This window comes from Rhinolophus ferrumequinum, chromosome 10, assembly GCF_004115265.2.
Source record: "Rhinolophus ferrumequinum isolate MPI-CBG mRhiFer1 chromosome 10, mRhiFer1_v1.p, whole genome shotgun sequence".
NCBI classification, from domain to species: domain Eukaryota; kingdom Metazoa; phylum Chordata; class Mammalia; order Chiroptera; family Rhinolophidae; genus Rhinolophus; species Rhinolophus ferrumequinum.
The window spans coordinates 48,691,981-48,718,148 of NC_046293.1; the positions used below are offsets into that span (position 1 = coordinate 48,691,981).

A 26,168-nucleotide genomic window follows, 5' to 3' on the forward strand; every position below is an offset into this window, starting at 1 on the left:
GCATGTAATGGGGGTTGAAGCAAAGAGAATAGATGAAATCATTCAGTTAAAGTAAATCCATGGAGAAGAGAATGGAAATCAGGATGGAACGTCAACATTAAGGGGTGGAAAGAAGAGCAGTGGATGAGCCTGAGCTGGAGCAGCAGAGAGAGGGACTAGAAGAGACCAAGGGGACAAGCCTGATGTCACTTTTATGCCTCTTCCAACCTCCAATTACAAGAAGTTACTAAAAGAAGTAAATACCAAATAAAATTAAAACTGCCAGTTGCACTGCAAATTAAAGATAAAAAATCTATTTCTGCTAACTTAAATGTTGAGGAGAATGGATGGAGAAATGGAGTAGGCAGAATTCTAAGTTGGCTGCTAACAGTCCTGTTCATTGGTATACCCGCCATATGTAATCTCCTCCACTTGCGTGTGGGCGGGACCTGTGAGCAGGATGGATCTCATGTCTGTGATTAGGTTATGTTATGTGGCAAAGGGAATAAAGTCATTAAAATTTTTCTTTTAAATAAAATATCTCTAAAAATAATAAGTCTATTTTCATCGCTTCTCGGCCTTTTGGCTGAGATCAAGTGAAGTAAGTATTTTCAATGAAGTCAATGAATGTTATATCTGATTTATATACAAATGGATGAACATAATTTTTGTAGAGAAAAAATCTTGAGATATAATATTTAACAATCCTGCCTCATAATATGTCAAGAATATCGAGTAAAGAGATTCAGTAGGTCTGAAGTAGGGCATAGAGAGCTATATTGTTATAAAACTCCTTAAGTAAGTCTGATGTGCATCTTCAATTGAGAGGACCTGACATATAAAGTATTACATTGAAATTAAAGGAGTAAGGTCGTAGTCAAGTAAAATTTGAAACAGTAGCTGAAATTATAACTGGTAACATTGTGGCTGCCTAACATCAGGTCATCAGGCAAAACAATGCTAGAATTCACAAAAACAGGAAAACCTGATGCAACTCTTTCTTAGAATTTTGATCAGTGTTATCCCTGATGGTTAAAATATATGTGGACATTGAAGCTACTGACAAATCTTTAGGGGTTTTCACTAAAGCATTCAATTTCTGATAAATGTATATTAACAAAATTTTAACATATATAAAGTGGGCTTAGGAATGGCTGAGCGTCTCTTCTGATTCGACAATTCTTCCCGTGCAACTCATCAAACAAATACAATCTCCAGCACCTCTCTTTTTATAAGCTCAAAGAACCAATATTTGTAATTTTTCAGAAGCCATCTGGGAAATCTCAAAGTATAAAAGATAGCTTGATATATAATTTTTTTTTAAGATGTTTAGATCCAATTTTTTGGAAAGCAAAAAATTGTCAGAGGAAATTTGGACACTTGGTTATGACAACCATGGGTGTCTCAGAAGCAATGTTTGGTTATCTATTTAATCATAGAGACAATAAAATATGGGGAAAAAAACTTAGATGTTATAATTGAAAAGAACCATAGCTCTTTCAAAAGTGAGAGTGAAGAATCTTTATTCTTTGTCTCCCCTCACCCCATATAATCAAGGGTTCGGGTAGGAGGAAACTGTTGGGAGATTGAGTCCTGAGAGAGAGAAGTAAGAGCAGTTTGGGGTGGAGTAAGGAAGAAGACAGATGACCACAAGGGCCTGCAGTCTGGGCAGTGACCCAGCATGACAGGGAGGTGAAGCTGGCTGGGATTAGCTGGACACGAAATGGAACTGTGGTGTCAAGTTGCTCTGGTAGGAGTAAGAGTGAACTGTGGAATCAGGGGGTCAGATGCTTGAGGACTTGGGTAGTTGGAGCAAACTCAGAGCATTCCTGAAATAGATCAGAGTTCAGAGAGGTTGTATTATTAACACTTAATATGGTGATATGAGAAAACTTAATTCACAATATCCGGTACATTTTTTCCTTAGGACTATTTTAAGGTCTTTTTAAAATGTTGTCCTGACACATACTATTTGTTTTTAAAAATACAACATTTACTTACTCCTATAGCAATTGCAGAAGATTTGTCTCTTTTTTCTCCCTTTTGGCTAAATTAAATAAGTAATAAAAGTCAGAAATATAATTCCTGCTTGAAGAGTACTCTAAAAAAGAAAATACGAATCTTGAGGACACAAAAAACCCTTTCCAGAGTATCAACCTGATAACTTTGGATGGAAAAATGTGATTTTTGGCTCTTAAGCTCAGCAAATCAGGCTACAAGTGAACCCTGCCAAGATATTAAGAGCAAAGTGAAAAAAATCACCACTGTATGTGTCCACAAATTGGGATGTTTGGCGTTATATATTTGGAACATCTGTACAATTGATTGAATTCCTCATCTGCAAATTTTGGCATCATGACACCAGTAACTTTGGAGTCCTTCCTTTTTCACTACTAATTTGGACGGAAAACACACACATATACATACACACACACACACGCACGCACGCACGCACACTCATGATGCGGTGCTTCATGTACAAAAGACAAGATGGGCCGCAATCCCATTTCTTTTCCCACTGAAATCTTTTTCAGAAGTTAGGCACAGAGTGGGTAAATTAATATACTTTCACATTTCTCTAAATGAAAAAGTTTCTAAACATCCCATTTCCTCCTCACCTTTCCTCCACCTGGTCACTTTAATCCTTCCAAAGGTTTTATCATCTTGGTGATTTAGGCTCTGGATGTTGGAGGGCGGGAGGAGGAGAGAGTTGGGGAATACACAGGGCTACTGGACTACCTGAAATATCATATGTTTGTCCAAAATGGAAGAAGGGACTTTTGTTACTATGGCAGAGTGTTAGTTAGCTTAGGTGGAGAATACAATAGGGTTTTCTAAAAGAGTCCTCAGGATCGCTTTCCATTCTATTGCACAAACATGATTCTGAACTTCAAACCTGTTTCAGGGCATTTATCAGGTGATACTCAATCAATCCATGTTTAGGGAGTTCCTGCTACAAACTCCTTTTGAAGTTTGTAATCCAGTGGAGAGTCAGAACTTACAACAGGACAGAGTGAACAACACAAAGCTAAAGTTCTGTGACAGACTGTAAACTCTAAATGTTCAAAGATAATGAAAAATAGCAAAAACCTAGGATTTTAGGAAAGGCACATGCAGAGTGGAATTTTGACCTTGAAAGATGACCAGAATTTGATAATATGGAAAGGGAGTGTTCTGTAACAGACTCAACAGAATCCCAGAAACGGTTAATTTACGTTTCTGTGAGTGAAAGAAGAGTGAAGTGTGGTCAAGTTATAGAGAAGAAGGGCTCTTGGAGGCCAAATGAGAACATTTCACCCTGATGCTATATGGTACAGGGTACCATGTTGGATGACTCAGCAGAACTCAGAGATTGTCACATATCTGTGTCTTCTACCACACCTACTTTTAGTAGGTGTTTAGTAAATATTTCTTGAAGTGAAGTGTGGCGCAATGATGGAAACTTTCAAAGATTTCAATGCCACAGTTAGGACCTAAAATTAACCACTTAAGCTACATTTTTCTGCTAATCGTTGAGAAAGGAGGGAAAGAATATGGCCCATTTCAAATATAAAAACTACAACCGTTGTAAATGTACCTCACTGAATAAATACATAATGTGGATAATATTTATTGCACATTAACTGGCACTGCTCTAGGCTCCTGGGATCCCACCATGAACAAGAGATACGAGATCCCTGTAAGATCATTTTACCCAGTGATAATTGCTTTGAAGACAACAAACCCAAGAGACTGGAAGAGTGACACGGCAGGAATGAGCTGGTCATTAAGGAGGGGCTCTCTGAGAATGTGATAGCTGAGCAGAGTCCTGAATGAAAAGAAGGAGCAAGGCAATGGAAGGTCAGAACACTCCAGTTAAAGGGAAGAGCAAGGCAACAACCCAAAGAAGAGGACAGCTTAGCATGGCGTAAGTTACAACTCAAAGATGAATTTTGTCTTTGGACATAAATTCATTTTAAGGTATACCAATAGGAACATGGCAGGAAACTTTTTTTTTTCTTCTTCATTTCTATTCTCTTAGACTTTTCAAAAATAAAATTAAGCCTTCCCAAGACCCATAGTAAAGGGACAAACTTATAACAGCAAAGAGAACAGAAAGTAGACCAGTGCCGAACAAAGGTTTCAAAAAAATATGTGAAGAAGACTTAGAGAGGATGGAAGCCCAATGACACGCAAGATGGAGGGAGGAAGGATGTGGAGGGTGGGGGCAGCAGCCAAGGGGAGCAAAGAGAACCGCTCTCTCAGACAGACGCAGAGAGGCCTGCCTGGTACATGTACTGTGACTGCTCCTCTCAGCAATCCACATTCCCGTCCCTTCTCCCTTCCTCTGTGGAAAAGAACCTGGAGATTGATTTAAAGAGCAGGTTGTGGTAAAGTGTAGGATCTTGAAACTCATTCAAAAGGACTTTAAGGGGATCAGCATGCATGAGTAGAAAACATTTTGAAATGTTTGGTTGTGAGGAGAAGAGAGTATGGCGGGAGCTAAAGAAAAATATTAGGTTGCAAAAAGGGATTTTTATGGTGGTGGTGATTATTTTTCAAACAGAGCAGACTTGAAGATGTTGAAATGTCAATGAAAAGTACCTGTGGAAAGGACGTTCCTAACCAGTGTTCCTACTTCCAAGTGTCCCTCTCTTTGCCTGTCTTGGTTAATCTTAGCTATTTTTTTTTTCGAAAACTCAACTCAAAACACACTGGCCTATCTCCTACAGTTCCTCCGTAGGTATCCTAAGCTGCTATTATTACACCTCTACTCATGGCCTTTCTGGTATTTAAAATATTCTCTTCATATTTCTAACCCTGAAAGTGCCAGTGAACTTTAAGCTATGTTTCAGTGCTGCCTTCTCTTACATTTTCCTTGAGGGCAAGCACTTGGACTTATTTCATGTTTGTTTTTATTTAACACACTAGCGACATAATAGATTATTTAGCGAGCCTTTGTGGATTCTTCATCCCCAAAGGCTATCACTTTTCCTAATGTCATTTGTTGAATAGTTGTCCACGTCTTCACTTCTCACTCACCACATTCTGGCTGCTGCCCCCATCGCATGCCTGAAAATGCTGTTTGGAAGACCTCCCACAAGCTTTTTATTGCTAACACAGGGAACACTTCTCAGGCCTTTCCCTATCTCAGATTTCAGCAAGATTTGACTCTCTAAACCACAACTTTTCCTTGAACAATCTCTCCTCTTGACTTCAATAACACGTCATTTTCTTGGCTGTCTTGTGACCTCTCTACTTCTTCTCAGTTGACTTTTTAGGATCTTTTTTCCATCTTGCCTTCCCTTCAATGTCACACTCAGGGCTCTAGCCTAGCTTTTCTTCTTTTTTCACTCTGCCTGCTCTACCTGGCTGGGTTCAACCATGTCAATATCACCAAGTCCCTTTTTCTCTCCAGCCCAGATCTCTCTTCTGAGTACCAGACCAACAAGCACAAATGTCTCCTAGACACGCTCTCTTGGACAACACAATCGCATTTCAAATTGAATATGTCCAAACTAAACTCATCACGGGTACTCTACTCGTTTTCCACCCACCCCATTTTATCCTCCACTCTTTCCTATCTCAGTGAGTTAAACTACCAGGTATCTGGTTTCTTAAATCAGATTTTGATCTGGGCATCATCCTTGATTTTCAAAAGATGAATCAACTTGTATGTCTTGAAGAGTAGTGGTGCCTTTAACAGTGCCTGACACTTTCAGGAAAAGTTTTGTGTTGTTTGGTTTATTTCTTTGGAATGGACAAGGGAAGAGAGAATTGTTTTGCATTAGATAGATTGAGTTGGAAGTCACTGGGGCCTATGTAAAAAAATGTTGATTGGGCATTTGGAAATATTGGTATTGGAGTTATGAAAAGGTTTCAGAGCTAGAGTTACATAGTTGAGAATTATCTACAATACATACAGATAAAATTGAAACCATATGAGAAGATGAGATCATCAAGGGAAAGAGTACATAGAAACAAGGATATGTGGAAACAAGTTGTAGAAGCAGGTCATAACTCTTAAAACTTATAGGACCTTATAGATCATCTGGCACAATTTTTTTTTCACCTGAAAATTGTATGGAGACTAAGAGAGGAAGAGAGAAATTAAATTCTAAAAATATATATATATATCTACTTTGGAGGTCTTTGATGTCAAGTTTGTGTAATGTTCCAAAGCTCAGACCAAGAAAAGATTCCGAGTGAGTTGACTCTACAAAAGTCACAGGCCTCAGAATCAAGCCAACATTGTTGCTGGCAACACAGCGAGCCAGAAAGAACTTGGGTCTCTTATGACTTCCAGGAACCAATAGATAAGCAAGCCCTAACTCTCACCCGACTTCCAGATTGCCTGCAATGTAAAGCAATATCTCTCCTTGTGGTGTAAACCAGTTCGGTTTGTTACTGTGACTGAAGTAACAGCAAGTGCTGGAGCCAGCTCATGTGGGCTCATGAGCTGATAGTGCACTTCTCTTCCCAACTCTGTGTTCCGTTACATCATGTAGTTAGCTTGAAGTTGGCTGTGAGGGGACTATGTACAACTTTGAACTTGGCAGATGCTGTGAGTTGGAGTTTTTTTTTAATCCAATGAAAATCTGGTTGTTAAACATATTCCACCCCATCACTGGTTACAGCCAAAAGCATCCTTACCAATACACTTGAATCAAAAACTGCTGGTCCATGTTTGTCACTAAATACGTAATTCGTTTGGAAAAGTATCAATCAATATCATGCAGCTGTAATCCTGTTACTATAGGATATCCATAATTGATTGGGAGGTTGGAAATCTGGGAGTTTACCTTAGAGGAGTTTCCTTATTTCCTTAGAGGAGTTTACACCTCTCTCCATGGCGAAGTGGTGAGGGTGTTACCTTTCTACTTCAAGTCAAATGAGAGATTTCCAGAGAACCGGATGTGAGTTCCATAGAGTTTGAAGGATATAGAGACGCACACTTAAAAGTCTAGAGGGAAAACACATTGGCTGAAATTGCTGAGAAGCAAAGAGATGGTTGTTTTGAAGGGGCACAAGTTCAGAAGTATTTCCCATGAGCCTGAGCAGATCCTTCAGAAGGGAGCTGATTGAATCATCTTGAGAAGGATCCTGGCTGTGAGGATGAAGTGGAGGGTCAAGGGGACCCAATATGCAGTCTGCCTGGGAGCTGGGGGGTGGGGGCAATGGCAGTGGTAGCCAAGGACATATCTTCATCTAAGTCAAAGAACTGTAGGTTCTTTGAATGATACTGAGAATGATACTGAGGTGTTTGCTAGAAGGTCGGTCACGTTCACATGAGTCCAGAATTGTGTATCCGATGCATCCAGAGAGCGCTAATACCAAATTAGGACTGTATTAGTACAGTTAGAATAGACTCCCCCCGTTATTTCTCCCTTTCCTCATAGGCTCCAACCCTGAGGGCGCCAAAAAGGCAGCTAGTGAGTGTGTAAGGAGAAGGACTTGAAAGAGCGAGGGAAAAGATGGGTCTCCTAACCCCACAGATTTCCCAGTCACAGACAGGCCTTGATGGGAGAGGCAGAGGCTTTAAACTGGGTAAAAGATGCACATTTCAAAGTTAGAGTGGAAGGTACTTTTCAAAACTACTGAATGAAATGTTTCTTGTGACTGCAGGAGACTAGAAAAGTTGTGGCATCTGCTTGGTATTTCCTTTAGAGGCAGAGAAGAACTGGCAAGAGAGTGGGTTTGAAGGATCCTTGGAGGAAATAGAATAAAGAGAATCTCTGTGCCCCACGGGATAATTCAATAAACATGTTAGATTTGCAGAGATGATTACAGCCTTTGGTAACTTTATTAACTGTGCGGAAGTGCAGTAATGTGCTTAATTGATGTCCATTGAATAAATGAATAAAACTCCAACTTGGAGTAAGAAAAAAGTATTTAGGAGGAAGTTCTCCCATCTGAGCAAAATGAGAAATTGTCTGAGTCTCTATCATGTCAGAAAGAAAGGTACTTTCTTTTCATTCTTTCTATATTAAACAGGGTGTATATTAGGATTCATGGGAAGGTGGTGGTTTGTGGATATTCAAAACATTTTTTCCCGTTAGCCCCATTATACTAAATGCAAACACAGAATTTCCATCTCTCTCTCCCCAAACTCTGCCCTGTGCAGAGATGAAGAGGACGATTGCTCTGCATGTCTATTGATGTATCTGCTTTTCTCCACAGGCAATAAGCGCTTCAGTAGCAATTTGGACTCTTAGTAACTTTTAATTAGGGGGAATTAGAATGCATGGCTCTCAGGGTAAAGCCTGGCACCTGAAGTGTCCAAAACACTAGCCAGTAGCCATAGGTGGTTATTCAATTTTAAAGTTAATTCAAAGTACGTGGAACTAAAAACTGAATTTTTCTATCATACTAGACACATTTTAAGTGCTCATTAGCTACATGTGGCTGGTGGCACAGAGTTGGAACATTTTTATCACAGAAAATTATTTTGGGCAGTGCTACCCTAGATTTTTATTAGAGAAGACATAAAATATTGTTTGAAATAAATTTCTACCGGGTGAGATTCAGGTCTATTCAAAAAAAAAAAAGAAGAAGGAAAAGAAAAGGGAGATAAACTTTCATATTTAAACAAGTCAAGAAAGTAAATAAAAGAGTCTTCCATTTAAGAATTTGAAGTAGATCTAAAGGCTGATTTTGACAGAAGCGGTCTTTTATGTGTAAATTTTATTTAAATGCTTTCATGTGACTGTTTATATAACTTAATAATTTACATTGTAATCTTAGAATATGTCTTTTGGGATCATTCCCAGAGAGTCCATTTCAGTTTTTATAAAGCATTACGTAGATATTTGATAGTGGCAAAGAGAAATGAAAGTTGTCTATACTAAGGAAAGAATCTTTACATTCACTCTGAGTGAATCTTGGGATAAATCTGGACAAATTACATTGATCCTTACCAGGAATAAGAAGCCTGCCTAGTTCCCTTCTCTGAATGTCCAGGATAATTTATAGCAGTTTCACTTCCAGTTCAGAACTGGCAACTGGGGAAAAACTATTGTGTCAGAGAAGGACCCATTGGATTTATCACATAGTAACTTCATAGAAGATCATTACAATTGTTAAGGAACAAAAATTCACCTGAAGATCTAATTGACTTTATTCATGAATCAGGCAGTATCCTGTTTAGGAAATAGAGAGGTGCTCTGAGAAGCTGTATAACATAGACGGCTTTTATAGACAGAAACTGGGAGGGACAAGAAAGTTATTAGCTTATTAGCTGAAGAAAAGAAAGGATTGTTTCAGGCAAGGGTACCTTCCCTTAAGGGAGGGGAGGATGATGGGGTGTCTTATCAGACAGATTGCTTCAGCTTCCTTTAGGGGGATGAAGAGAGCCCAATGATAGATGACCTCATTAGTGCTGAGCAGAAAATTCCAGACTGACCGCTTACGATTACATTCTTTGAGAAGGCTGAAAATGTGGTTAGGTCAGGTATTAAGTCTAGGTTCACTGTCGTGGGCTTTAGCACAAGTGACTCCATTTTGGGCCTGTGGTTTGTCTCTTTAATGCAATGAAGTATGATTATAACAGTTTTCCATAGCGCAGGAATTGACAATGGAGAGGGCCCAGGAGAGATGAGAGAAAAAAAAGATGGTAAGATTGCCACTTTCATAAGCATGGAGGTAGGCCACATGAGAGCAGGCATCTTTGTTTTGTTTTACATGTGCCTCAAAGCCTAGAATGCCGCCTGGCACATAGTAGGTGCTCAATATTTGTTGACTGAAACTTATGACTATGTGTCAACTTAAAGTTGGACAGAATACTACCCTCTGCGTTACCGTGTTTCCCTGAAAATAAGACCTAGCCGGACAATCAGCTCCAATGCATCTTTTGGAGCAAAAATTAATATAAGACCGCATTGGATAAGACCAGGTCTTATATTAATTTTTGCTCCAAAAGATGCATTGGAGCTGATTGTCCGGCTAGGTCTTATTTTCAGGGAAACAGGATATCTCATTCACTGAGAAGTATGAAGGGAACATTTTATTAACCCAATTTAAAGATGAGAAAAGGAATAAAGAGAAGTTATGTGGGTTTCCCCAGGTGACATAGCAAGTGGAAAAACCGTGACCTTAGCTCCACTTTGCAAAGGGAGGGAAAATGCAGTGCTTTCTTTGTCTTTGCCTATTTATTGTTGAGCATTGTATTTTTTGTTTGTTTTCTACTTTGGAGTTTGGAGTTTCAAGAGTCAATGTATTATTAATTGGTTAGCTTGGGGTGAGTAGATAAATGAATGAAGGAAGGATAAAAAAAATACTTGCCTTAACGTACAGCAAAATTTCAGGTATCAATCCTAAACAAGTGTTAGTTAATTCTGTGTGTTTTACATTTTTCCCCCTGAAATTTCTAGTTGTCTGATTTCTTTAAACTAGACTTCTAGACCAGGGATTGAGAAATATTTTCTGTACAGAGCCAGACAGTAAATATTTTAGGCTTTCTGAACCATATGGTCTCTGCTGAAAATATTTAGCTCTGCCATTATAGTGAAAAGCAGCCTGGATAATACATAAATGAATGAGTGTTGCTGTGTTCCAGTGAAACTTTACTTTTAGACGCTGAAATTTGAATTTCATGTAATTTTCATGTATCACAACATGTATTCTTCTTTTTAATTTTTTCAACCATTTAAACACTTAAAAACCATTCTTAACTCATTTCAATAGGCTAACTTTGGCCCATGAGCTGTGGTTTGCCTACCCCCGCTAAAACTCCCACCTTGTAAGTTGTATCATCAGAGCAAGCTTCTCTGAGCACAGCTCTGATAATATTCCTTTGCAGAAATGCCCACTGGCTCTATAGAGACTATGGAGTGAAGTATAAACTGTTTTTTATACTTTAAACAGGGACACAACACGCCCAGGTCCAAGGCCCAAGCTGCATTTCCAGCCTTATTCTTCCCTCCCTTTCCAAGGTCCGGTTCACCCAAACCCTCTGTGAACATGCCTGCTCTTTCCACCTAAATGCCTTCTTTATCCCCATCCCTATTCTTCCTGTCAAAAGTCTGCCCTTCCTTCTGCCTTCATCTCTTAAGTCTTCCCCAATCCACAACTCCCTCCCCAGCTGGACTGAACCTTTTCTTTGGTGTTCCAGCTTTGCAGCGTGTGTTCTTTTTCACCCCAGTATTAAATAGATTCTGTCTTCTATTTTAATTGTGTATATGACCTGCCCTACAAAGTTATCAGCTGTTGAGGTCAGCACTTGCACCTTATATTTTAGGTAGGGTTCTACGGTACGGTTCCATGAACATTTGTGGAATTTAAATGAATAACCTGAAAAGGGTCAAAATGGAATCACTTAAAGTGTTGCTCTTTGCAATTTCAGAAAATTGGTAACTTTATTCTTTCCCAGCAGCTTTTCAGGTAAAATTATTGATGACAGGACAGAGAGAAAATTGAATCTTTTACTAAATAGAGTTATTTTTCATTTTATGAAAAAAAGATTTTCAGCAATCAGTTTCCGAAAGCTTAATTCACTGTTGTAATTGGCTGGAAATGAAAGGCTCCTCATTAGCTGTGAAATGAGTGATGGTACAGGAATCTTCTTGTCAGGAGAGACTTGTAGGAACTTAGCAAGAGAGGCAAATTAGCCACACTTATCCATGGAACAAGGTAGAGAAGCGAGCTGAGCAGCTCACAGAGCAAACCTTTTAAAGCTGCAGATGGACACTGAGAAGGCGGCATGTTAAAGCACAAACGGACTGAGCCTTGCGTGAAGGTGTGTGTTGTGGTAAACTGGTCTATCTTTATACATCTTACCTTCATATATGTCTTCAAGTAGTGTTTTCTTATCCTTTCTGGAACCATGAAAACATCACAACTATTGTGAAAGATTACATGCTCATTGTGAAAAACCCAATCATTGTTTAAAACCAGGCTGTGTTGGCAATGAAGACAACCGGTGGTCACGAGGTGAAAATTTTGCTAGGACTCCATCTGCCTGTGCCAGTGCCTGGGAGATTTTACCAAACCAAACTGAAGAGGTGTCTGTGTCCTCCTTTGCTTTTCATCTGAGAGGTGGTGTTGCCGTGGATGGAGTTACACAGAATGCAAAGAAATCTCAAAATGGAAAAGGGCATTCGTTAAAGGGCGCTCCAAACGGGGCGAGCAGCATGTCCAGGTGGGCTGAGGTCAGGATGGGAATAGTTACCGATCTTCTAATGAATCAGGAGCAAGTATTCATTGGGAAGAATGTTGAAAGGGTAATTTGCCAGTTGTTTAAATGGTTGAGGGTAGGTAAGTCCCCCTCAACTATGCAAACTAGCAAGACCTACAGAAGAAGGGATGTAATTTGGGGAGTGAGAATGGTGTGGAGCTTTTCCTTTAGGGGAAGACTGTGATTTAGAAAATCAAATGTTGGTTAGGCATTTGGGGAACCCTGGGATGATGGTGATATAAAGAAAGGCTTTTGAGAGTTTCAGCTTAGCTATCTCAAACCATGATCACCCTTTAACTTCAATAGTCAGTGAAAACTGAGTCTTATCTGCTGAAGGTTAAAAAAAACGAATGCGTGCAAAAGGGAAAAGCTTACTGGATTTTAAATGAACAGTTTACCCTTGAATAACCTGGTTGGAACTGCACAGGTCCATTTATACATGGATTTCTTTTTTAGAAAAAGTTATTTTGTTCTCACAGTTTAACAACAACAACAATAAAACCATAAAAATCTTTGCACACCTTGTTTGATTGGAAAATTTTAATGTTTTTCATTTATTATTGTAAAACTGAGGACCATTTTATAGCTTTTATGTGTGGCTGTGAAATGGAGGGCAATCTGTATTTAATAGAGTTAAATTACTCTAACAGAAATGAATCTTAGTTTTTCCTTCAAGTCGAGAGTTTTGTTGTTTAAATAAACTTCTTATTTAAAATGGAAAAGAAAATGTGAGCTGGCAACCTCTTGTCATCTATCTTAGCAAGCATTCATTGAATGTTTAATAATATACAACCATCTTCATGATGCATGGGGATAAAATTTTAGTAAGATGAAATTTTTGTACCCAGAAAACTTGCAAACTAGTGGGAAAAAAACAGGTAAGTACATTAAATACAGGGGGACATTGATAAGTATCACTTGAAAGGAACACTGTCCTATGGGAACATAGGAGGGAGGGAGTTTTATCAATGTGAAGGCCTAGATGATAGACGAAAGGACCCAAATGTCCTCCAGTGCATTCTAAGAGTGTAATGTATTCAGGAGCAGTTTAAGAACCAGACTTAAATCGGATACAACAGGAAGACAGTTCATTACTCCTTCATCCCTTATCTTTCCTTCAGTCTTATCACCAGCCTTCCCAACATTTTGACATCACCGTTTGACTTCTTGGTTTGATTTGCCCCTTGCAGAGTTAAACGGTTCTTTCCTGGTGGATTACAGGTCTCACCTGTTAAGAGGATATTCAGTTTGAAAAATAAAGGTCAATATATACTTGGCCAAAAGGAGTAGTTGTCAACATTGGGCTCATGTTGGAATCACATGGGGGAACTTGAAAAATACAGATGCTTGTCATTTGCGTCCTAGTAACGATGCACTGAGGACACAGCATAACTCGTATTATTGGTATTCTGCCAAAAATGCAGAAACTGCCTGAATTTAATCGTACGAAAACATGAAAAACCCACATTGAATAAGATTCTGCAAAATAAGCAGTCTGTTATTTAAATTTTTTTCAGGTCCTAAAAGATGCGAGGGGCAGTTCTATATTAAACGAGACTAAAGAGACATGATAGGTAAATGCTATGGTGATCTTGAATTGGATCCTAGACCAGAAAAATGACATCAGTGGGACATTTGGAGAAATCTGAATAAGGTTTGTAGGTTATATGATATAATTGTACCAATGTGGATTTCTGGATTTTGATAATAGTACTCTAATTATGTAAGAGAATGTCCTTGTTTTTAGGAAATACACACTAAAATGTTTTGAAGTAGAGGGGTGTTGTGTCTTCAACTTACTCTCAAATGTTTCAGAAAAGTATGCATTTATAGCAACTAGTCTATTTAGAGAGAGACAGACAGAAAAAAGAGAGAGTGGAGAGGAAGAGAATGACAAAAGTACTGTAGAGTACCTGGATTAATGGTATACAAGAATTCTTCATACTATCTTTTGCAACTTTTTTGTAAATGTTATATTATTTCAAAAATGAAAACTGCTTTTTAATTAAAAAGAAAAAGCACTGATGCCTGGGCCCCACTCCCAGGGATTCTGACTGACTTCATCGAGGGGTGGGCATCAGGACTAGAGATTCTTTCCAGCAGCTGATTTTCATGTGCAGTCAGGATTGAGGACCACTGGCTTATGTAGATTCTGGCTTCTAGAGACACAGAATCTCTAAGGTGCCTATCATTTATGAAACTTGTTGTAGTTATGGGCACTGGGATTGGAGATTAAAGAAAAAAGAAGAAGAAGCATCTCTGAGCAAAGCAGTTTATTAGGGTCCTAAGAACAGATACCTCAAAGGCCCAGCAAGTCGCATAAATGTGTAAAGCAGCAGAACATAAGATAACAGGGAACGGTGGGAATATGTCTGGATTAAGTCCTTTCAATTCACTTTTTAAAAATATTCTCCTGAAGAATCCAAAATTGGCAGGCTGATTTTGGGACAGCGGGTCATCAGACTGGAACATCTGAACCTGAAAGGACAGAGAACTATGGTTGTGATTTGTAGGCATAGAAATTAGACAGTACTTAGAGTCCTAAATATAGTGGACCAGACACTATATTTACACATTAGGTTTATATTAAATTTAAACAAAGTATATATTTAAGATAAATTTGGAAGCAAGATAATATACATTAGATAGCTGTTTTATTAGGTTAACTTTGGCTGCAAGTTACATAAAACCTCAACATAAACTTATTTAAACAACAAAGCCATTTAACATCTAACATAACAGGAAGTCTAATCCCTTAACAATGTCCTCACGGACCGTTGTTCTTTCCATCTTCTTGTTCCACCTTCTTTAGTGGGTCACCTTTGCCCCTTGGCTAGCTCCTCTTACAGGTCCAAAAGGGCAGCAGAAGCTCTGGGCCTCACATTCAGATGTAGCAATGATCTTTTCTTGTTTTTACCTCCCAGGAATAAGGTCCTTTCCAGAAACCCCTTCCCCTATGTCCCAATGCCCTGAATTGGGTCACATGTTCATTTTTAAGCTAAGGTTTGGAAAGAAAATGGGATTTCCAGGTTGGGTTTAGGCTAAACAGGATCTGCCTTGAGGATGGGAGTCATCGTCCTCTGAGACACGAGGGAGGCAGGGTGGACAGTGCTGCAACCCTGGGGTGGAGGTAGGAAACGAGCATTAAGTAATCAAACAGTAGAGGCTGCAGTGACAAACTGTTTCTAATCAGACATTTCTCTGAGATTAAGTCAGACTCTCACATAAAAAGAGACTGTGTAAACACTCACTCCAAGTAGAAAAACTGGCAAATTAAGCAATTTAAAAATCGAGAGATGTGGAATGTAGAGGAAAAAAAGCACAAGACCAACCAAAAGATTTGGCTCTCCATTAACCAGCTCAATGACCTTGATCAAGTAACTTAATTTTTCTAGACCTCATTTATTTTTTCCACCTAAAAAATAAGGGCTGGACTGGATGCTTCCTAAGATCACTTCCAACATGAATAGCCTGTTAGCCTATAATCATTGTTTACTAAGCTCCTTATAAAATAAATGAACTGAAGAACTTGGTATTTGGGAGGATGCCTCTCAGAGTAAATAATTCTACAGTGCCGACAGGAAATAAGGGAAAAGCAAATGCTTTAAAAGCATTATTAGGACTTCCAGGTTTTGGTCAGGCATATAAAGCGCTGAGAAGTTGTCCTTCCATCCTAATAACAAGGAAGAAGGTGACCAAATTGAAAAATCAACAACTTTTCTTAGATCTGTCAGAAGTGAGATCAAGGGCAAACCATTGTACCTAAAACTGGAGAGACGGGTAGGCCAATACGAAGAATCACAACTTCTGAAACAAAAACCTTTGCACAGAGAACAGAGACCTTCTCGGGAGCCAGTGCCAGGGTAGGGAAACTCCAACTGCCACTGACGACTTGCTGGAGGCTCAGTGAGGACAATCCAGGGGGACTTGTCCAGCCATAGCGGAGCCCCCAACAGACACTTTTGTGAATTTTACTTGCAAGACATCTACTAGGTTCTCACAGAGAAGGTTGGAAAAAAGTCTCCTCATGCTTCCTGCAGATGGAGGGAAAAAATTAACGTTTTGAAATACTCTAGAGTGTTCTGTTCCTCACCATAAGTCAGCCTTAAAGAGGGAAAGTATTTTACCAGAGCATAAACGATTGAGGTTTTATCAGAACCTGACTAACCTGAGGGAAGAGAAATCCCTTCCATATGGGAGAAGGGAAATACTCAACTGCAGTCGACTCTGGCCATCTTCTACCACCTAAATGGGGTGTTATTAAACCAAGAGCACTGGTGAAGTTCACAGCTCAGGGACACAGGCTCACGAAGAGATAGAGCCCTAATCATAGGATTAAAGACCATTTCTCCTCCTGCCATGCCTTACCGCCATACCACTAACGGCCCACTTACCAGAGTACCAGTACATCATGTCAGCTTTCTGCAAATAATTGCAAAGAATACTAAAAGGCAAACAATGAAGTTTAAAGAGACAGAACAAGCATCAGCACCAGACTTAAATATGGCAGCATATTGGATTTATCAGAACTAGGAATTTAAAAAAACTGTGATTAATATTCTAAAAGCTCTAATGGATAAAGTAGATAACATACAAGAACAGATGGGCACTGTAAGAAGAAGGATGAAAATTCTAAGAAAGAATAAAAAAGAAATGATAGAGAGCAAAACCACTGTAACAGAAAAGAAAGTGCTTTTGATGGGCTCCTTAGAAGGCTGGACACAGCTGAGGAAAAGAACCTCTGAGCTTGAGGATACGTCAATAGAAATTTCCATAATGAAAAAGCAAGGAGAAAAAAAGGCTGGGAAAAAAAAAGAGCAGAATATACAAGAACTGTGAGACAACTACTCATCCTCATAATGGTAAATACCAGAAGGACAAGAAAGAGAACGAAACAAAAAATATTTGAAGCAACAATGATTGATAATTTCTCCCAAATTTATATCAGATATCAAACCACAGATGCAGGAAACTCAGAACACCAAGAATATAAATGCCTAAAACACTACACTTAGATATATCATATTCAAATTGGAGAAAAATCAAAAATAAAGAAAAAATCTTGAAAGAATCCAGAGGGAAAAATATCTCACCTATTGAGGAGCAAAAATAAGAATTACATCTGACTTCTCAGAAAGCATGCAAGCCAGAAAAGATTGGAGTAAAATATTTAAAGTATTGGGATTAAAAAACACCAACCTATAATTCTAAATCCTACAAAATTATTCTTCAAAAGTGGAGGAGAAGTAAAGACTTTCTAAGACGAGCAAAAATTATTGCCAATTGACCTGCCTTGCAAGACATGATAAAAGTAGTTTTTTAGAGAGAAGGAAAATTATATGAGTCAGAAACTCAGATTTGCATAGAGAAAAAAGAGCATTAGAGACGGAATAAGTGAAAGTAAAATAAAAATTTTTGTGTTTTAATTCTTGATAACATTCTTAGTCTTAATTGATCTGATAACAATTTCTTCAAAATAATATCAACAATGTATTCAAATGTTATATACTTCTACACAAGTGACGTGAGTCACAGCAATTATACAAGAGAAGAGAGGGAGGAATTAGGATTATTTTCTTATTATAAGGTTCTGAACTCCCTATGAAGCCCATGAAGTGTTACAGCATAGTGTTACTTGAAAGTAGACTTGGATTAATCGTAAATGTATATTGCAAACTCTACGGCAGCCACTTAGAAAAGTAAGGAAAAGAAATATAATTGTTATACTAAAATAGAAGAGAAAATGGAATCATGTAAAATGCTCAGTTAAAACCACAAAGGGCAGAAAAAGAGTGAAAGGCAAAAATAGGAATAAAGAATAAAAACAACGAACAGAAAACAGTAACAAATATGGTAGATGTTAATCCAACTGTATCAATATTCACTTTAAATGTCAATATCTAAATACACGATTAAAAGACAGAGGTTGTCAGAATAGATTAAAAAAAAACAAGACACACCTATATGTTGTTTATAAGAAACCCATTTTAAACATAAAGATACCTATAGACTCAAAGTAAAGGAATGGAGAAGATATATCATACTAACATTAATCAAAAGAAAGAGGGAGTAGCTATATTCATTTCAGGCAGAGCAGATTTCAGAGCAAGGAAAGCTATGAGGGATAAAGAGGGGTATTATATAATGATAAAGGGATCAATTCTCGAAAAAGACATAACTATCCTTAATGTACATGCATCTAACAATAGAGAATGAAAATACATGAGGCTGATTGAACTGCAAGGAGAAATAGATTATTAGCTAGAGACTTCAAAACCTCTCTATCAGAAATGGACCGATCTAGCATATAGAAAATCAATAAGGATATAGTTAAACTCAACAACACCATCAATCACCTGGATCTAATTAACATCTATAGACTGCTTCATCCAACAACAACACATTCAAGATACACATTCTCCTCAAACTCACATGGAATATTCACCAAGACAGACCACATTCTGTTACACACAATAACATGTTTTTCTGTTTTATTGAGATATAATTGACATATACCACTCTATAGGTTTAAGGTGTGCAGCATAATGGTTTGACTTACAGGTATTATGAAACAATTACAGCAAAAAGTTTAGTTAACATCCATAATTTAATATAGATACATAAAAAAGAAAAAAAATTCTCTTTATGATGAGAAGTCTTAGGATCTACTCTCTTAACAACTTTCATATATATCATACAGCAGTGTTAACTAGAGTCATGATGTTGTACATTACATCCATAGTACTTATTTATCTTATAACTGGAAGTTCATACCTTTTGACCACTTTTCTCCAATTCTATTCTCCTCATTCCCTGCTTCTGGTAACCACAAATCTGATTTCTTTTTCTGAGGTTTTTTTTTCTCTCCAAGATTCTATATATAAGTATGATTATACAGTATTTATCTTTCTCTGTCTGGCTGATTTAATTTAACATAATGTTCTTCAGGTCCATCCATGTTGTGGCAAATGGCAGAGTTTCCTTGTTTTTCTTATGGCAACAAATTTAAAATAAGAATCATTATAATGTCTGCTCTCAGACCACTGTGGAATTAAACTAAAAAACAAGAACAGAAAGAGAGCTGCAAAAATCCCAAAATGCTTGGAGATTAAACCATATACTTCTAAATATCACCTGGGTCAAGGCTGTTTCAACATTCAGAAATTAATGTACTCCATCACATCAATAGGCTAAAGAAGAAAAACCACGATTATATCAATGAATGCAGCAGAGGGATTTGACAAAATCCAACACTCATTTATGATAAAAATTTTAAACTAGAAATAGAGGAGAACTTCCTGAACTTAATAAAGAATATCTAAAAACAAACCACAGTTAACATAATACTTAATGTTGAGAAACTAGAACCTTTGCCATTAAGATCAGGAACAAGACAAGGATGTCCCCTCTCACTACTCCTTTGAACACCATATTGGAAGTCCTAGCAACTACAATGAGACAAAATAAAAAAGTATACAGATTGGGAAAGAAGGAATAAAACTGTCTTTGTTCACATATGACATATATGTCTATGTAGAAAATCCAACAGAATTGACAAAAATACTGGAATTAGTAAGCAATTATAGCAAGGTTGCAAAATACAGAGCTAATGTGAAAAAGTCAATTGCTTTCCTATATATCATCAATGCACAAGTGGGATTTGAAATTTAAAAATACAATAGCATTTACATTAGCATCCAAAAATATAAAATACTTAGGTATAAATATATATAGATGCTCTATATGAGAAAAACTAAAAATCTGACTAAAGAAATCAAAGAACTAAATAAATGGAGAGATGCTCCCTATTTATGTATAGAAAGACTCAATATTGTCAAGATGTCGTTTCTTCACAATCCCAAACTTTTGGCAAGTTGTTTAGTGAATGCTGACAAACTGATTCTAAGGTTTATGTGGAGAGGCAAAAGACCCACAATAGCCAACAGAATATTGAAGGAGAAGAACGAAGTTGGAGGACTGATGTTACCTGACTTCAAGACTTACCATAAATGTACAGTCATCAAGATAGTGTGGTAATAGTGAAATAAATCAATAGAACAGAACAGAGAGCCCAAAAATAAACTCACATAAATAGAGTCAATTGATCTTTGACAAAGGAGTAAAGGCCATACTCCTTTGGGCCAAATATAGTGTTTTCAACAAATGGTGCTGGAACAATGGGATCAAATATATGGTGATAGAAGGAGAACTGACTCTGGGTGGTAAACACACAATGGGATTTATAGATGATGTATTACAGAATTGTACACCTAAAACCCATGTGACTTCACTAACCATTGTCACCCCCAATAATAAATAAATAAATAAATAAATCTAGACACAAAACTACATTCCTCATAAAAATTAACTCAAAATGGATCACAGGCCTAAATGTAAAACAAAAACTATTAAACTCCTAGAAGATAACGTAGGAGAAAATCTAAATGACCTAGGTATAGCAGCAACTTTTCAGATATAGGACCAAAGGCATGATTCAAAAAAAAAAAAAAAAAAAAAAATCAACAGCAATCTAAAAAAAAAAAAAGAAAAGAAAGAATTTATAAGCTGGACTTCATTAAAATAAGAAACTTCTGCTTTGCAAGAGGCACAATTATGAGAATGAGAAGATAAGCCACAGACTGTGAGAAAATGCCCACAAAACACATATCTGATAAAGAATTTTTATGCAAAATTTACAAAGAACTCTTAAAACTCAACAGCAAGAAAACAAACAAGTAAATTAAAGAAAAATGAGCAAAAAACCTGAACAGATACTTCACCAGAAAAGATATACAGATGGCAAATAAGCATATGAAAAGATGCTGAACATCAGGAGCTATTATGGAACTGCAAATTAAACAAAAATGAGACACCACTACACACCTATTAGGATGGCAAAAATCCAAAACACTGACAACAGCAAATGCTGGTGAGGATGTGGATCAACAGGAACTCTCATTTATTGCTGGTAGGAATAAAAAATTAAAAAAATCAAACATCCACTTTGGAAGATACATTGGAAAACAACTTTTGGAAGTTTAATTTTCTTACAAAAATAAACATATTCTTGCCATATGATCCAGCAATTTTGCTTTTCTGCTATTTACCCAAATGTGGTGAAAACATGTCCACACAAAAACCTGCACACAAATGTTAATAGTAGTTCTATTCATAATTGCCAAAACTTGGAAGCAATCAAAACGTCCTTCAGTAGGTGAACAAATAAAAAAACTGTAGTGCATCCAGATAATAGAATATTATTTAGGGTTTGAAAAAAAAAGAGTTATCAAGCAATGGAAAGACAAAGAAGAAACTTAAATGCTTATCACTAAGTGAAAAAACACACAATCTGAAAAGGCTACCTACTGTACAATTTCAACTATATGACAATCTGGAAAAGGCAAAACTATGAAGACAGTAAAAGTATTAGTAGTCGCAAGGGTAGGGGGAAGAAGGCATGAATAGGTGGAGCACAAGGGATTTTTAGGGCATTGAAAGTACTCTGTAAGATGCTATAATCAGGATACATGTCATTATGTACAAAGGTGCCAAAAAAAATGCATACACATTTTAAGAAAGGAAAACTGTATTAAAATTGTAATACTCAATATGTACCAATAACAGAAGATGAATACAAGGCATGTTTGACTTCTGCAATTATAAGAGGTGCTCAAAGTGGTTACCATCAGCGTCCAGACACTTCTGATTGTAGCAAACTGCTGCTTGAGCAATGCTGACCAAAGTGTCCACTTGTATACATTTTTTTTGACACCCCCGATATTGTCAAAACCATAAAATGTACAACACCAGAGTAAACCCTATGACACTTCGGGTGACAATGATGTGTCAATGTAAGTTCATCCATTATAACAAATGTTCCCTCTGGTGTGGGATGCTGATTGGGGGGCGGGGGGAGCTGTGCATAGGGCAGGGAGCATAGGGGAAGTCTCTGTACCTTCAACTCAGTTTTTCTGTGAACTAAAAACGGTTCTAAAATAGTCTATTAAAATAAAGCGTTAAGTAATGCTAACCGTCAGACTCTGAGATGTAAATTTGTAGAATACAGTAAGAATTTTCTCTTTTTGACCTCAGCCTTTGTCTGTAACTTTCTTCAGGAATGTCGTAACAAACAGATTTGTCTGGGAGTTTGACGAGCCAGAAACGGCCTCTGAAAGTAGGCAAGGTTTCCATTTGCATGTCACTCGTCTCCATGAATGAGGACAAATTCGCCAACCTTGTCCTTCCCAAAAGGAAATTTGGATTTTTTTAAAGATAAGCACCTAATTATCTATTTTCATTAAAAATAACATTTTAGATATTTCTTGTCATAAGTTGTTGGCCGTTAACAAGAAACAACGTGAATTCTGTGTATGTTAAAATTGATGCTGAACTAAATGAGCAAGGTTAGTGCTGACATCTACTGTTAGAACTTGAGCGTGAATTACTTCACCACAAGTGTGCTTTTAAGGAGATGGCGTCGTGCAGCAATAGTTGAAGATGTAGGAGTGACTGTAGAACAACAATAACCCAAGCTCCATTATGCTAAAAAAAAAGGGAGGGGGAATCAATTAGCACTTCTTATGCTAAACATATCAAAGAATCTGGAAGCAGAAGATAAATTAATGTCAAGAGGTATTTCTTAATTCTCATCCAGGAGTCTTTATAAGGCTCTGGCATCTTCAACAAACCTCCCATTCTGTATCTCTTGTAATGTTTCAGTCCCTGGAACTTTAAAGAAAAGGTATTGATGGCTTCTGGGTTTCAGAGCAATCTTTAGAGGGGAGGGAAAGAAAAGGAGAATAGAAAACTTCCCTGACCTTGGTCTTTCTCTTGCCCCAGGGCTTTGCTCTAAATTATAAATTGGCCACCTACCTTTTGTTTTAGTTATCTTTATCTTCCTCTGGAAATATTTTCCATCCCAATCTGGGAAATATCTATTGAATGATGTCACTATGACTATTTTAAAAGGTGTGTATCATGTGAGGTCTCACACTCCATCACCTCACAGTTACTTATGTGTCTCATGAATAGCTATTACCTAGACTGGTGAGAAGAAACCCAGGATGTAAAATTCTTCCAGCCAAAGAAAAACATGCTCTTTATGCTAACCATGGGAGCGAGAAGGTGGGCACATCCTCACTATGTGCAAAGGAAAACAACTGTGTGTTGCGATTGTTGTTGGGCAAGAACTTCTCTAAATTCGAGAATGGTAATGTTGTACCCGATGTCTGTTCATCTTTGTTGTCAACCCAGCAGGAGGTCAGACAGGCCTGAGAGGTGGACAGGAGGACTCAGAGCTGTTAAGGAAGATTATCAGCCCCTTCCCCTGCCCTGCCCCACCAACATATATAACTGATGGTTCTGTGGGGTCTTCTGGTCTTGCTCCTCATTCTTGTCCCTTGTTGTTGTACTTCCCTTATCTGATAGATACACACTCCCTAAAAGCAATAGGGTTGTTCCTAAGTACTGTGCAGGACTAACTATGCCCCCGTGTGGAGAGCACAAAGACATTGTCTATATTTTTGCCCTCTTGTTCACTTGTTTTCAAGACAATTCAAATAGGCTAATTTAACTGCCACTTTTTCTTTTTCTTTTCAGTTTTTCTGTTTTTACAGTAAATTATTCGAGTATTTCAAATAAGATTCGTTTTAAGAAAAAATTGGTGGTGGTAACCAACATTCTTCATGGAAGATCTAAATAAGCTAAAGGATTGGCGTTCTTTTGGATACAACCATAAAAATACTTTTGCGATTATTCATACAGATGTAATCAAAGCACTCTTTGCACAATGTCTCTTAGTTAGTTGGCGTTTTAGAATCCACAATACGCTATGACACTTTTTAAAATCTGTGCCATAGAAGACCGTTTTATGTTCATTGAAATAAAAATCTTTGGAAAACATAGCAGAAGATGTGGGCCTGGCAAGTTGATCAGCTGTTTGCTCTCCTGTGGGGCTGATACACGGGGTGATCAATGCAATACAGCAGGGAACATAATGGGTCACTACAGGGTAGAACGCGTCCGTGTCGGGCGTGTGCAGAAAGGAATGTGGGGTTGTTTGCCATCAGCAGCGGTCCCTTTCCTGGTGAGCGACGGGGGAAGGGAAGAGGAGCGACGTCAGTTGATGTTAGATTGAATGCATGTGACACCTCAACATTGTCTCCTTCTGTGGGTTGTGTCCACTACCCTGGTCTCCACCTGGTGGATACCTGTATTTTCTGAGTCCTGTATTTAAGAGACATTTTTAATTTATTCATTTGGCCTCTTTCTCTTCTTTAAAGTATAAGTCCATATGAACTAATTCTAGAAGAAATTTAGAAAAACATGTGTGCACTTTCTCCCCCTCGCCCCCAGTTATTAGCCATTCTTTGTCACTGCTGATATTTGTCACCACTGAAATGGGATATAGCTCTCCTCTCCTTCTCGGCCCAGACCACATCCCCGGTCTTGTCTTTTCAGAGGCTCCAGTTGCTCTACTACACATTGCTTTCTCCTTCCATTTTTGACTTCTAACCAAGCTCCATTATATTGAGGGCACACTGGGTTTTTTTGGAGCACATTGAGTCACCTGTGACCTTTCTGTGGCAAATGAAATCCAATTGAATTGATTCAGCTGATGGTGGTTTGTCCAGGCTTGATTGGGCACGTCACATTTAAGTCGCCATCATGCCCTTCAGTGACGTGAAGAGAACAAGGTAAGATTAACTGGAAAGAGGGCTTCGTGTCACTCTGCCAGTCATTGTCAGTGACCCTGCTCCATAGAGTGGCATTTCTAGTGTCTGGGGTAGCTCAGAAAAAAGGCCAGCAGAATCCACTGCACAAAGTATTTTGAACACACCTATATTTTCTCAGGTATAAATGGGCCCAAATTAGTCCTTAGTTTTAAAACATCTCTTATAAGAACGCTCCACTTGAAACCAAGTATTCACTTGGAAACCAAGAGATCCCACTATTTCATTGTCCACACAAAGTGAGATGGCTTACAATACGTTCATTTTCCCCCCTCCAATTGTCTGTTCCAAAGCCCAAGTCAGATATCATCAACAGCAAGGGATTCCTTCAGAAATTGCTGCCACTTTAAATATCAAAGGCCTTAAAAATACACATAGCCTTTGAACCAGCACTTTTGCATCTCCTAATTTATCATAAAGAAATCATTAATTCTAAGGAAACAAATACTTAGCTGAAGATGTTTATAACAGTACTACTTATAATAGTAAGTTATCAAAAACAAGACTGTCAACTGTAGAATGATTAAATGTTTCATGATACCTGTATGCAAAGCAATTCTAAGCACCATTAAAAATTATGTTGTAAAGAATATTAATTAACATGGGAAAATAGCTTGATAAACTGTTAGTGAAAGAATTGGATTAAAGGACTCTGTAGAGAGTATGTACAATATGCTCTCATCTTTGGAAAATATATATGTATATGCATAGGAAAAGTCTGAAAAGCATTCATACAAACTACCAATAGTGGTTAATTATTGGGTGGTGGAATTATAAGAATTTTAGTTTTCTCCTATTTCTTCATTTGTATTTATTTTACAATGAATGTGTAGTAAGTACATATTTTTAAATACTTCCAATAGAAAAATCACCCCTGCTCTTCTGAGAAGCACCAACAGATACTGTTTCAGTCCTTCTCTGAGAAATGTGCAAAGTATTGTCATAGAAACTATGAGGAATATGAAGGAAGAGCACATACAGGTCATCAATGGTACATAGAGCACAAGCATAACCTTGTTACAAACAGGTTTAATCTTCTTAAACAAATCTATCTAGATGGGTTCATATTTTGCAAAATATTGTCCTACTCGTAGAGCTTTGCACACTAATGTTTAATGGCTCTGTGTAATTTTCATTAAGCTCTACAATGGTCTGCTACACAGCTCTTCCACCCACAACAATACTGGAACCTGCAGCAATGTTGCCTCAAGGAAGACAACAGGAAGACAACACACGATGTTTGGACAGGTTCCCCCAGAGAGCATGGTGGTTAAAGAGGTTTAGTCGGCTCTGAGCATGTGTAGAAA

The 26,168-nt window shown here is 37.8% G+C and overlaps 1 pseudogene; it reads left to right on the top strand.

Moving 5' to 3' along the window:
* Positions 1-545: 545 nt before the first annotated feature.
* Positions 546-665, top strand: LOC117029484 (uncharacterized; annotated as a pseudogene).
* The last annotated feature ends 25,503 nt before the right edge of the window (positions 666-26,168 follow it).